Raw genomic sequence first — 14,428 nt, 5'->3', positions numbered from 1 at the left:
ACCACCACAGTATTTAGACTGATCAAACGATTTGAGGCAAGTGGTGATGTTAGCAAAAAGCCTCATCCAAATGGACATGATCACCATCTGAAGTGCATAAGAGAAATAGATGAGTTTTTGAGTTAGAGTTTTTGAGTTAGTGGCTGAACACCCTGGAATATACTTGAGAGAATTACAAGACGAGGTATTCAAGACAACTGGTACTGACATTTCCATCAGCTCCATCTGTTCTTTTTTGCATAAGACTAGGTTCACACGTCACAAACTAACAAGAATAGCTGGCCAACGCTCGGACTTTTCCAGGAAATGCTGGTGTTCATTGACGAAAGTGGTTTCGATTGTCGAGATACCTTGCGCAAGTATGGTTATAGCTTAAGAGGTCAACCGTGCCAAGCTGTTAGTCATCTACATAGAGGAAAGCGATTGTCAGTAATTGCTGCAATGGGTGTTATTGGCACTCTAATCTTTGAGGGAGGAGTTAATGCTGAATGCTTTTAAGTGGAACTAAGCAGTAAACTTCTTCCTTTTGATGGAGTAAATCCACGAAGTGTGCTTGTAATGGACAATGCTTCAATACACCATGCAGATCTGTCAAAGGACTAGAACAACTAGGTGTACTTGTGTACTTATTTAAACCCAATAGAAGAATACGTCCAATAGAAGAATACGTTATGAAGACCAATGAGAACATTTTAAGTGGATATGATTTAGAGACAAATATTTTGTGCGGCTTCACTGCAGTAACTTCAGAAGATTGTGTCAACTGGATTGATCATTCTGGATATTGAATGTAACAAAATTATTATTATTATTATTATTTTACATCATGAACTGTTTAGGGTTTTGAGGGATTAAGTTCACGTAGCGATGACAAAATGCTTGCCTTCTGCTCACTGTATTCAGTATCATTCAAATTCTTCATACAGACTGTGAAGTGTGCGTAGATCCTCTAAATTTTTACGTCTTAAATTCGCCTGATTATTTGGTGAGTAGGTCATGGACACCGGCACACTACTGGGTTTCTTAGGTGATCCCTTGAGTGCGCTAACAATAGCAGCGGCAGCACCTGCCACAACTTCCCCACCCAACTGAGTCTCTCTTATTTGCCTTTCGTGTGTCAGTACAACCAGTGTGTCAGTACAACCAGTTATTAGGGGTATATCCGTATTAGGGGTATATTCGAAGGTTTATCAAAGCTTTCATGCCGCTTTGACTGAATAAATTTCCCCCATAGCCTCAGCTGAGGATCAGTGTAAGTGCCTAATTAAGTTTGCCCATGATTTCCAGCAATTCATCGCTTTCTTCTGTTTTTGACAGTTTTGAAGTAGCTCCTTCTGACGGCGTAGAGGTACTCTTTCGCTTTCGAGATGGCTGCTCTTGGTCACTATCAATCTTTTTGTCACACCATAGAACCATACATAGCAACTAAGTCTTAGACCCCCTGTGCTCGCTTGTGATCAAGTACTGCCGTACGGGCTGGCCTACCAAGAATAAAGTAGATGAGGCACTTGCACCCTACTGGGAAAACCAAGGAGACTTCACTTTACATGACAACCTCCTGCTACATGGGAGCCGGATAGTCGTACCAGCATCAGCATCAATGCAACAACAGACTTTGATCAAGCTACGTACATGCAGGACATCAAGGCATCGAGAGATGTAGACTGAGAGCCAGGATCTCAGTATGGTGGCCAGGAATATCCAGCCAAATCGAAAGGTTGGTGAAGACCTGTTCACATTGTGTCAAAGAGAGCACACCTCGGAAGGAGCCCCTAATGCCGACAGCTCTTCCTGACTTCCCCTGGCAAAAGATAGGGACGGACCTGTTCACACTCAAGGGGACTATCTACATTGTGGCAACCGATTACTTCTCAAGATATCCAGAAGTAATAAAGTTGACGACTACAACTTCGTCAAGCATCATCTCCGCCCTCAAGTCGATTTTTGCTAGATATGGCATACCAGAAGAGGTCCTCAGCGACAATGGTCCCCAATATTCATCACAGGAATTTCGTGATTTTGCGAAGGAGTATAACTTCAAGCATACTACAAGTAGCCCTCATTTCCCACAAAGCAACGGTCATGCTGAAAGAGCCGTCCAGACAGCCAAGAAGTTGTTAAAAGGTTCAACTGATCCATACTTGTCACTACTGATGTATCGGACAACTCCACTACCCTGGTGTGGATTATCGCCAGCGGAACTACTGATGGGAAGACGACTCCGGTCTAACATTCCCCAAACAATTGGAACTCTTACTCCACAATGGCCACATCTGGAAGACTTCCGAGTTGCAAACGCAGAGTTAAAACAGAAACAGAAATCGAACTACGATTCACGCCACGGTGCAAGACCACTTGCTGACATTCCCAATGATACCCAAGTCTGGGTGACAACATCTGGTACTCAGGCACCAGGACAAGTTACTGCTCATGCGGACACCCCGAGATCATACCTGGTGACCACCCCAACCGGAGTGATCCGTCGAAACCGAACTCACCTGACAGTGAACCCTGATACGCAATCTGTCGATACCCCGGATGATCACGATCGAAGCCCGATTATGACTAGATCACGTACGGGCAGTTAACATCTATATATGATTACTGTATGTTAAGTTTTGTTCAGTTCTGAATATTATTATTATTGCTAAAGCTATAATACCACATAAAGAATGGGTAAGAATGGTATTGTACGCAATGTTGGGGCACATGCATGGGGGTATATAATTATACTTACATGGCAGGCTGCTAGCTGCTAGTACCAGTATAGTACTATTATTTTCTTATTGGTCTACATTCACCACTTCTCTCTACTAGTGTGTGCCTTATTCTTCTGCAACCTGAGCTTGAACCAACAGGGGTAGGTGCCGTTTGTGTCAAAATAAAAAAACACAAGGTTTTGGTGGTATTTAGTTTTGGTGGTATTTAGTACACAACTGAGGGTTTACTAAAGTAAATGTCTGTGGGTATTTACTAAACAACTGACGGTATTTAGCAAACGACTGGGCAAACAACTGAGGCAAACGACTGAGGGCATTTAGTGAATGACTGAGAGTACTTTAGGGCATTCAGACTGAGGACTGAGGGTATTCTCTTAGCGAGTCAAGGTCAACACTAGGCGTTTGAGTGTGAATTCATCTGGGCATAGTAGAGCTCTAGCTCTAGCTACAGAATTCTAGAAGAAGTCGTGCACACTGTGCATGCGCACAACCTTGTGCCTCCCTAATACTCTGTCATTTGCTCAGTCCTTTGCTAAATACCCTTACTAAATACTAAATACCCTCAGTCCTTTGCTAAATACCCTCAGACATTATATTTTACTAAATACCGTTTAGTAAATACAGACATTTACTAAATACCCTCAGTCCTTTGCTAAATACCGTCAGACATTATTTTACTAAATACCCTCAGTTGTTTAGTAAATACCCTCAATACCCTCAGACATTTACTAAATTCCCTCAGTTGTTTGCTTACCCTCAGTTGTTTACCAAATACTCTCAAATGTTTAGTCCTTGTGTTTTTGTCGTCAGCATTTTATGGGGTGCCGTTCAGTTGATACCCTCAGTCAGTTCTCTCTTCAGTTGTTTACCAAATACTCTAGTAAATACCACCAAAACCTTGTGTTTTTGTCATCAATATTTTATGGTGTGTCGAGTATTTGGTGGGTATTTAGCAAAGGGTTTACTAAACAACTGAGGGTATATTTAGTAAATGTCTGAGGGATTTTAAGGACTGAGGGTATTTACTAAACAACTGAGGGTATCTAGTAAATGTCTGAGGGTATTTAGCAAAGGTATTTAGTAAACAACTGAGAGTATTTAGCAAAGGACTAAGGATATTTAGTAAATAACTGAGGGTATTAATTTTACTAAACAACTGAGGGTATTTACTAAACAACTGAGGAGGGTCAACTGAGGGTATTTACTAAACAACTGAGGGTATTTAGCAGAGAGTATTATTTTAGTGCTCCTGGTATTAGGGAGATGTGCAGGGCACAAGGTTGTGCACATGCACAGTGCTTCTAGAATTCTCTGCTGTGCCCAGATGAATTCACACTCTGTTAAGAGGAGTAGATAAACGCCTACACTGTAAAAAATGGAAAAAATGAAGTGCGGTGAGCACCGTCGCATATAGCACACTTTTCCAAAAAGGCGTGCTATATGCGACGTGTACCCACCGCTCACTCATTTTTTACAGTGTAGTGTTGACCTTCACTAATAGATCTTACTGTGTGAAGTTTTATAAGACTTTTTACAGACATGAGAGCTTACCATTCGAGTCTTTGTCGATCCTTCCTAGGTGCCAAGCAATCCAGCTACATAGCTATACTAGCCGAGTCCTAGAACGCCTAGTTGTCTTCTCCAGAACCCGGAAGGCACTTCAATTATTCTTGACGTTTGAGCGTCATATACTCAAGAGGGCAGGGCGTTGCAATACCTTCATATCTCCGGAAAGAAAGTAGTTAGGAGGTCGATCTTGGGACGCTCTATCCGATTCAACAATAAAAACTGATTCGAAAATGCCCTCCCTTTTCATTGGTATTACCACTGGGGACATAGTCTTGTCATGATGAACATGCAGTATATATACCTGATATTAAGTGTTACGTATATATAATTATGTGGAGTAGAAAGAACACGGTGTATCTATTAGCACATAATTATTCAAGTGGTTTGCGCATTGAGCATTGACCTAGTACATTGACCTAGCGAGGAGAACGTCAGTCTTCTACCCAGGTTACCTAAGGCAAGCTTAGCTACTGGACGAGCTTGTGGCGAAACTCCATGGCCGCTGGTGTCCTTGATTCTCTTCCTTGAGTTTTCTCTTGCTGTTGGGCTACCAATGAGAGAACTAGAGCAATGCTTTCTACAGCAGTATAGTGCTAAACCTATCAGGAAATTTCTGCACTACAGCCATCTTGACCACTGTATTTGTGCAGACATCTAAGCAGAGAAGCGGTGAGAAATGTGGCGCCCAAGACAGCGAGCAAACGATTTCAGAAATGGAAAGTTCTTAATCAGCACACGTGCAACAAGGGTTGTCATATTCTGTCGAATCGCTTCACTATCTTGCTTCGATGGTAACATTGACTCAAGACGTACATTGCCAATATCAGGGCGACATGGTTTATCATCAAAAGATGACAAGTTGATTTGATCTAAAACAGCGTACTTGTGCACATAATGTAATGACTTTGTCTGATTGTCCATTCTCATATCGTTGGGCTTGACAGTTTTATCAATGTTGTCCAAAACGAGCTTGTAGGTTTTAGGAGAGCTTTCAGAGAAGGCTGTAGTCCAAATACCTCATTGACTATGTGCTCTACTGATAACTTTGATGTGTTACTGCTGGCTGTTGTTTGAGTCATATAGAGAAGTTGTACCCGAGTAGATTGAGTTCCCTGGGTAGATTGGGGTCCCTGAGTTCCCTGCGTTCCCTGAGTAGATTGGGGTGAGGACACAGTGCTACAATCACCACTGCTGGTCGTGGTCACAAGGTCAAGGCTAGTGACAGGTGGTTGATTAATCTGCAGTGAATATAAGCATGTTCAAATTAATAACTACTTGTGCACTCTGGACACCTACCTGGAGTTTTCTTGACTCGACATCATGCTTCCATGACTGGACTTTCTCGTCAAAGTTCTTGCCAAGCACATTGACAAATGCTAAGGTAGCTTTGTGAGACAGGCACTTTTGGAGTCGGGAATATACCTACAATTCACATAAAATAAACATTTGCCCATCATTATTTTTATGATGACAGTGAACTTACCTGTTTACTAGCATGACCTCCATACAATAGGACAGAAATGAGTCGCTGAACGAGATTCAGCTTTTGACTTCTTGCCCTTGCCAACAGACCACAGCATAAACCAACAATTGCATCCGTGTTCACTCTGCGAGGACCCTTCTTTGATCTGCTCGACCTAAGACAGGTCAAGTGGTAGATGGCTCAGAATTCTTCAACATTGTGTCTTCAAAACGCAAGGCCAACATTTCTCGTGCCATTGCTTTGCCAATCAGAGGAACTGTCGCTTGCAGTCTGCAACCACCTGCCTTGCAATAGAGGCTCTGTCTCTTCGCCCAACACTACGCCCAAGACGCTTAAGTGAGTGAGTAAGACGATGTACATTCACTTTACGGTTAACACACTTGCCGACCTAAAAAATAACGAATCGCAATCATAACCTTACATGTAGTATGGCATATATATGTGACAGGGCCTAGGAAAACACCCCTTAACGCGGGTGTACCCGAGTTTATTTTTATTGTTGAATCGGATAAAGCGTTCTCTAAGCTTCAAAATGATACCAAGATCGACCTCCTAGCTATTTTCTATCCGGAGATATGTTCGAGGGAACGCTACGAAGGTATTGCAACGCCCTCTTGAGTAAAACGCTCAAACGTCATGAATAATTGAAGTTCAATTATTGCCTTCCGGGCACTTCCGTATACTCATAAAGCTTCGTAAAAGATGTTCTGGAGAAGACAAGTTAGTTAGATGAAGGCTAGGCGTTTTAAGACTCTCTAGCTAGCTAGTATAGCTATGTAGCTGGATTGCTTGGCACCTAGGAAGGATCTTCGAAGAAATAAAGAGGGTCAAATGGTAAGCTCTCATGTCTTGTTATAAGCTTGTACTTATTATCTGTGTAATGTATCAGTCTTATAAAAGATCCCTCACTTGTATGGAGCCTACAGAAAGTGTCTCTGTCCTTCATACAGCTTAAAGGAAGCCTAAGTGATCTATTATAGGTAGTCTTTCACTTAGTATTCGCCCGTATCGATCTAAGGCTTGATCCAACTTATTAGTAGCCTTATAAGAAGCTTTCCGCCATTGTGCTTAGTAGTAACAGGCCTGATCGGGTGGGTGATCACATCATGGAGGGCCCAGGAAACTGCGTGGAATTGTCGTATAACATTTATATTGATGGTTCCCCCAGGTGGTGGTGAGTGTCGGAGGCCTGAGAAACGCTAGTCTATTGGCTAGAATGTAAGTGACATTGATATTGTGTCTATCTTAACTTACTACTTATCTGTAGGTTATGGAGTGTTTATGAGGACAAGTGGCACGGGATACGTACATCTAAAGAAACAAGAGTGGATCTACGCCAAGCTAGCTAGCTAGATAGCTGCTCTTTCTAATCTATTTCTGTTGCTAAATTATGTTTGTTAAGAAGAGCTATAATATACCTGGCTCCTCTTGATGATTGTAAGTACTGGGCTGATGAAATAGTCCTGTACAAGTTGTCATCTTTAAAAATAATTAACAATGATAGGGAAATTCCCAGGGTATTTCCCCTCACGTAGACAGTAAATTTCATTATAAAAAATGAACGTTCGGTGAGTTTCTTCAACCTCCGCGCTTGACCTGTTTAAAGCTTCGTAGAGACCCAAATTTTTACAGGTAGGTAGAGGAAGGGTTGAAGTTAGCACCTGTGAAAAAAAAAATTTTTTGCCCTTTGCCCATGTTTTTCATTTCTAATTTAATTAGTGCCGCGTTAAGGGGGGTTTTCCTAGGCCCTGTTACATATATTTATACTCTTACCGAGACAAGAGGACTGACTTGAGGGTGCATACAATCAAGCATGCCACGCATTGGGGTATCAATCCTTCTGCGCTTAGCCAGTAGTGAGCCACCGTCACTTCTACGTTTCCTGGGCTGAGCCTAAAACAAAATGTCCTAGTAAAGCATAAAAAGCTACTACATGTTTCTTACCAGGCTGACAATCTGTACTCTCTCTTGTGAGCCAGACTACAGTAGCTTCTTGCCTATTAATTTTCACATTTCTTAATTTTCACATACGACTCCAAGGATCTGAGGCACTTCCTACACACATAGTTGTGAGGTACAGCATCTTCTTGGTTGAACAAATCATTCATAAAACTTCTCAGCACTGGAACAATATGAGAAACACTAGGATTGTATAGGGTCCTCCTGAGTCCTTTGGCAACAGAGCTAGCCAAACAGAAATCCATCAGCAAATCCATCAGCACAGAGATCAGGACAGTCTATAGCAGAGTTTGTAGAGAAGATATTGCTGCTTGACGCTTTGCGCATTAACTTATCAAACGTGTAAATTAAGATCGCGATTATAGTACATTCCATTGGTTTTGACAGACGTAATGACAATCAAATGTGTTCATGACAAGAGTGCTCAGACGGTGGTTCCAAAGAACGGCGGCTGACTATACCTATACCTGGTTGAGCGATTTATAACAACACAGCGATTTATAACATTTATACAAGCACAGCAGATTCATGTTAGATACTATAAATTATAAATTATGATGTAAGGCTACTTTTGTGGGGAAAATTTGTAACTACAGTTCCTTACCTTTCCTACTCAACTCGGCTACGCAACATCTTGCAAGACTTCAAGAGTTTGCTAAGGATATTAACATACTTTGGAGCACTGCATGCTGACACAGCACACCATGGCAATGGGCATTTATTGGAATGAATACATTCCGTTTCATTCCGTTTAGAGTTTAAAGGTCACCAACTACCTACTTCGAAAGCCAAGCCAACTTCCTATTTCGAAAGCTAAGCCAACTACCTACTTCGAAAGCTATTATAGCTACCTACTTCGAAAGCTAAATAGCTAAGCTACTTCGAAAGCTAAATAGGTAAGCCAACTACCTACTTCAAAAGCTAAGCCAACTACCTACTACCTACTTCGAACGTACACTTGGAACGTACAGTAAGTGGTGTGTGTGTGTATCTTTATGTGTGTGTATCTTTATGTGCGTGCGTGCGTGTCTGTATGTGTGCCCGTCTGTATGTGTGCCCGCGCGGGTGTATGTGTGTGTCTTTGTATGGGTATTAAGGATTAAAATTCATGTGCGCGACGTCATCGCTCTGGAATGTTTATCACGTGCGTGGGTGCAATTATTAGTGAAGGCGGAGCTTGGGTCAATGACACTCTACTTAAGTTGACCATAGCTAGTTGATCGAGTAAAACATTTGTGACTGGGCCTAGGAAAACCCCCTTAATGCGGCACTAATTAAATTAACCTTTAGGCCACAAAGGTTCTGCAATCAACACATTTTTTTGCACCAGCTTGAAGCGGAGACCTTCCTGTACCTGCCGAGCATCTCCTGACCCAGTGTAGTGAACACTTCAGCCATCTTCCCCCACACACTTTGAGGGACATTCACATGACCACAGTTTAAAGAGAGCTACCTCACTAGCTTACTAATTTGGTACTAATTTACGGAATCCGTGAAGGGATTTCCCCATGCGCAGACTCTGCGCAGGCAAAACCTTGCAGGTGCACTCGCATCTTTATTCTTCAAGAGCTAAGAGATGTCCAGAGCACAGCGTGCAGCAACTGCACTGAATGACCCAAGAAGTAGCCCTTGACTACTTCACAGCACCCGCACCCGGTGTCACCTTCGAGGCCGAGGAATTAGAAGGTTTTAGTGAAGATGAGGCCTCAACAGTGGAGGATTTGGAGGAGAGCATTCACTTCTCTAGAGGTTACTTAACAGTTAACAAAAATATAAACACTAACAGCTACCTATACTCCATATCTTCTCTTCAGATGGTCCCATGTCACCATCACCCCCCGACAGTCCCACGCCTCCTGAGAGTAAGTTTTGCTATTATGTTAACAAAAACATCATTATAACAACTTATTCAGACTCAAATGGCCATACAACTCCTCCACATCTCCTCCACATCCACATACAACTCCTCCACACGCACCTCAGCATCGTCAAGTGCCACCACACGCCCCTCAGCAACGTCGACACGCACCTCAGCATCGTCGAGTGCCATATGAGATGGGTTGGGTGTACCTGCGGTAGAGCTTGTGTGTCAAAATTCAGCGAGATGCAAGTGACAGATTCTTGACGAGACTGTTCCGAGCTTGAGAAGGAGGAGCTGGATATGGTACTGCTGTCCCAGCCTTCATGAACGCCAGTGAAACGTGTGGAGTCAACCACAAGCACCACAAGCACCAGGAAGTTGTGCGGGAGAGGAGCACTATGGTGTACCAGTCTGTTCCTATGTCTTCCTCTTTCCTCTTTCTACACGGAGTTGGTGAGGATAATTGAGAAACATGAGTAATACACAGTCATAATTTTTAATCTTGAAAAACATAGAGTTCCTAAGGACAGTAACACACAGTACATACAACGCAATTTAAGATCACTTTACATACAACGCAATTTAAAATTACTTTACATACAACGCAATTTAAAATTACTTTACATAGAGTTGCTAAGGACAGTAAGACACAGTACATACAAACGGCAATTTAAAATTACTGTTGCTAAGGACAGTAATACACATTAATTATACAGGCTGAAGAGCACACGTTATTTCAAGATTTGGCATGACCACTCTGCAGTTGCCGGTGATCCTGCTTTCTACCTAACAGCAGAAGAAGCAAAGCAGAAGTTGGGGAAAGTTGGGGAAAGAGTACAAAGCACAATTGAAGCTCCAGAATTACATATTCTAGGGACTCATCGTTACAATACCAAGCTACCAAGCTACGTATAATGCTTGCAGAACGGAGTGCTTAAACGAGCTATCTAAAGACCTAACTACGACAGCTGGCTATTTAAAACGCAAGCCCATCACTCTCGACAAACTAACCATATTCATCTGCTCGGCGTTGGCCTGACTCTGGATGGATCAGCTCAAAGAAGTGGAGAGCGTTGTATCTCCTCCACACCGACACATCTGTGAGGGGGATAGTTTAATGGGGGATAGGAGAATCATTCATCACAATATTAGTCACTTCAATTAAAGGCATTCTGCATGTAGCGCTCTAGCTATGACGAGAGTACTGAACAGTACATGTACATAATAATGTGTGTAAGCCATCACGAGTCCCAAAAGCACACACACACACACACACACACGTAAGTAGAGACAGATGTAGTTTTGCTATAATAATAAGCATCCGAGTACCCGCGACCCGCTATATAACCCGCTAAGCCCCAGACTAAAAATATCTCACCAGATTCATGCTCGGCGTTGGCCGGCCTGCCTCTGGAGTGGCCCCACAGAGATACACCGATACATCTGTGAGGGTTAGAAAGAGAGATGGAGAATCGTAATCGTAATCACAATCAGTAACAATGACATTCTGTAGCACTTTAGAGAGGTTCATACATGCATGTACGTAACGTAACAGGATCTACATGTGTGTACGAGACAGCAGCCAGATACGCACAGGGAGTAGGAGTGGCCTGAACACAGTAGCACACACACACACACACGTAACTATTATTTTGGGCGAGTAGAATAAAGGTGCTATGAATAAGTACACCGATATTTAAAATGCAAGCCCAAGAAACTGTCACCCTCACTAGATTCACGCTCGTTTCTGGAGTGGCCCCAAAGAGAGGATAGTTTAACGGAGAATCATTACTCACTTAGCACAAACAGGAAGGGTCATGAGCCCCAAAGCAAATTTCTGACATACCACGTAATTATGCCTCGGTGCGTATGCACAAGCGAGGTATACGGTAGTGTGTTTGGTGCTACAGGTGCTCAAGGATCAATGAAGTGCAAGTAAGAGTTTATAATTATAGGCTTCTAGTCATGCAAAATAATGCAAAATAATGCTTCGTTCTCGAGTTATGGCTGTGAGGCCACTCCAGAAACGAGCTGGTTATGGCATGCGGTGTGTGCGTGCACGTGGACAGAATAAGTACAGTGGAACCGGCCACCCCTGAAGCGACAAATGGCCAGGCACCCAGGTCCCAAATGAACAGTTTGTGTACAAAACAACCAAAGCCACCCCTAGGCCAAAATGTTGTTCCCCAAGGGTCAGTGGCGTGTACAATGGGGGACTTTGGGGGCTTGAGCACCCCCAGACAACTATGAAACTAATCCTATCACTCAGTAGCTAGCTAGCTAACTGTGCACACTCTATCTCGATTACAAGTCATGACCACGCCCAATTGAGCATGCGCAATCAGTATTGCCATTCTAATCAAGAGTTTATGATAGAGTTTATGATAGAGAGAGAGTAATCATCCAAGGTAATCATCCAAGTGTGGGTGATGTAATCTATTTTCTTGATAGATGACATCACCCAAACTTGGATTGGTCAGTGTGCAAATTCCAAGCTTGTGACAGATACAGGAAGTCACGTTACTCTCCGCATACATCTGATGTACAGTATGCCTACGTTCGATACTCTCTCCTCTATCATATACTCTTGTTGTTATGTAATGCATAATAGCTGATCAAGATCCTCTGCACTCTCCCAGTCACCTCTTGCTCCACTGAGAGATACTGAGAAGCACTAGAATGACTGGACACCCCCATTGCAGTGATTGACCAGTTTGCTATAGGATGTACCCCAGGAGAATAGTGCATGGAGATCCTACAAGATGACTGACTCATAATTATGTCTTATTATCACGCTATGCATGTATTAGATCCATTTGAGTGTTATTTAGCAGGAAACTATGAGCTATAGTACCGATTGCTCTCGGCTACAAACTACAACATTATACATTGTATTGTCATTTACAAGAATATACACATGTAATAACATAAAAATTACTGTAGCTAGATGCTTTGTCTAGTATCATAGTAACAGAACTAGAATGGAAGAGAGAAGCTCTAGAAGAGAATAGCTTTGTCTAGTATCATAGTAACAGAACTAGAATGGAAGAATAGTAGGAGCCGCTCTTTTCTTGGGCAGTGTGCTGTACTTTTTTGCTGCAAGGCTGCATGGGGGAGGAGCCGGGGGAGGAGCTGGAGCTGGATGTATGAAAGATGCGCCGAAATAAATGCGGGGGCGTAAAATTGCGCTCGCTATGCGCGCCCCATTTTTTCTGTACTCTTGAGCACCCTCCTGCTTCAATCTCTAGAAACGCCCCTGAGGGTGGCCGCTACAGAGGGATTGGTTACACTGTACTTGCTATTTAAAACGCAACCCCATCACCATCACTCTCGACAAACTAACCATATTCATCTGCTCGGCGTTGGCCTGACTCTGGATGGATCAGCTCAAAGAAGTGGCCCAACAGAGAGCGTTGTATCTCCTCCACACAGACACATCTGTGAGGGTGATAGTTTAATGGAGAATCATTCACCACAATTAGTCACTTAATTAAAGTCACTTAATTAAAGGATGTAGCGCTCTAGCTATGACGAGGGTACTGAACAGTACATGTACGTAATAATGACGCATAGGGAGAGGCACCAGGTAAAGGATCACGAGTCCCAAAAGCAAATTTTTTACATATAGCACACACACACATGTAGCACGCAGGTGTGTAGAGACAGAGTACGTGTAGAGACAGAGTACCCGCGACCCGCCGCTAAGCCCAACAAACTGTCAGACTAAAAATATCTCACCAGATTCATGCTCGGCGTTGGCCGGCCTGCCTCTGGAGTGGCCCCCCCACAGAGAGTCTCCTCCACACCGATACATCAGCCACACCGATACATCAGAGTAGTCAAAATTCAGTTAAAGACACAAACAGGTAAAGGGTCATGAGTGAATAGCACAGTAATTATTGGGGCGTTCCGAGCATGCAATGAGTAGAAAGGCAGGTATGTAGAGACTGATAGACAGATATGCAGCGTGTGCATACACGTACAGTTATGCTGGATCCGGCAAGCCGTCACTCTTGACACGCTCACCAGACACGCTCACCAGATTCATTTGGAGCGTCTGCTCGGCGCAGCTCAAACGTAAAAATACTCTTGAGTTGCATGCTACAATTTGAAGGGTAAAGATCATTATTGTAATAGTTTAAGTTGTAACTAAACGTGTATAATCAATGACCCAATAGGTACACATGCAAGGTATAGTATTACAATACCTGAAAAGAATATACGACCAAAACTTGCTCTCCTAGCTAGCACTCCACAGTAGTTGCTACCTATCTGTTGCTACCTATCTGTGCCATTAGAAAGTGAATAGCATTGTCATAGTCAAGGTAAAGAGACACTTACAATGTAACGCAATGTCTTAATAATAGCTACAGTGCATCCAGTCTAGAGAGTAGACCAGTCTAGAGAGTAGAATACAAAAATTGGTGAGTAGTTGTACTATCTCAAGATTGGAACATTTCTAAGAAATTGTGCTGATACCATTGTATAGGTTAAAAGAATAAGCTACAACATGATTCAAAAATATTTCCCCAAAAGTTGTTTTAGTGGGAAATAATTTTAGGAGATAATGGGGGTGATCGTAAAAAAATGTACGTAACATCAATATCTCTGGAACTAAAGTATTTTTGGAAAAATTTTAAGTTAGACAATTTATTCAATTTATTCAAGCTTACTCCCTGTAATTTTTAGACCTAAAATCTCTCCCTAACCGAAACGGCACTAAAAACTAGCAATTTTGAGCATTGCGGAGGATGTGTGGTGTAGATGTGTAGATGTGTAGATATTTAAGTAACATCAAATCTTATCTATAGATGTTGTGACAACTCAGGTATATTA

General features: G+C 42.5%; 1 long non-coding RNA gene across 1 annotated transcript; it reads right to left on the bottom strand.

Annotated features, from left to right (window-relative positions):
* Positions 1–634: 634 nt before the first annotated feature.
* Positions 635–14,351, bottom strand: LOC135345742 (uncharacterized). The gene is made up of 9 exons (XR_010397867.1): positions 13,331–14,351; positions 12,936–13,030; positions 10,971–11,035; positions 10,604–10,690; positions 7,717–10,032; positions 7,546–7,665; positions 5,773–6,160; positions 5,586–5,711; positions 635–5,527 (listed from the first exon to the last, which is right to left on the bottom strand). It is a non-coding gene; the product is annotated as an uncharacterized LOC135345742 (long non-coding RNA).
* Positions 14,352–14,428: the final 77 nt, after the last annotated feature.

The sequence above is a fragment of the Halichondria panicea genome, chromosome 12 (genome assembly GCF_963675165.1).
Source record: "Halichondria panicea chromosome 12, odHalPani1.1, whole genome shotgun sequence".
Taxonomy (NCBI): Eukaryota; Metazoa; Porifera; class Demospongiae; order Suberitida; family Halichondriidae; genus Halichondria; species Halichondria panicea.
Note: the sequence above shows the minus strand (reverse complement) of the source record. Positions and strands in the feature narration are given on the sequence as shown.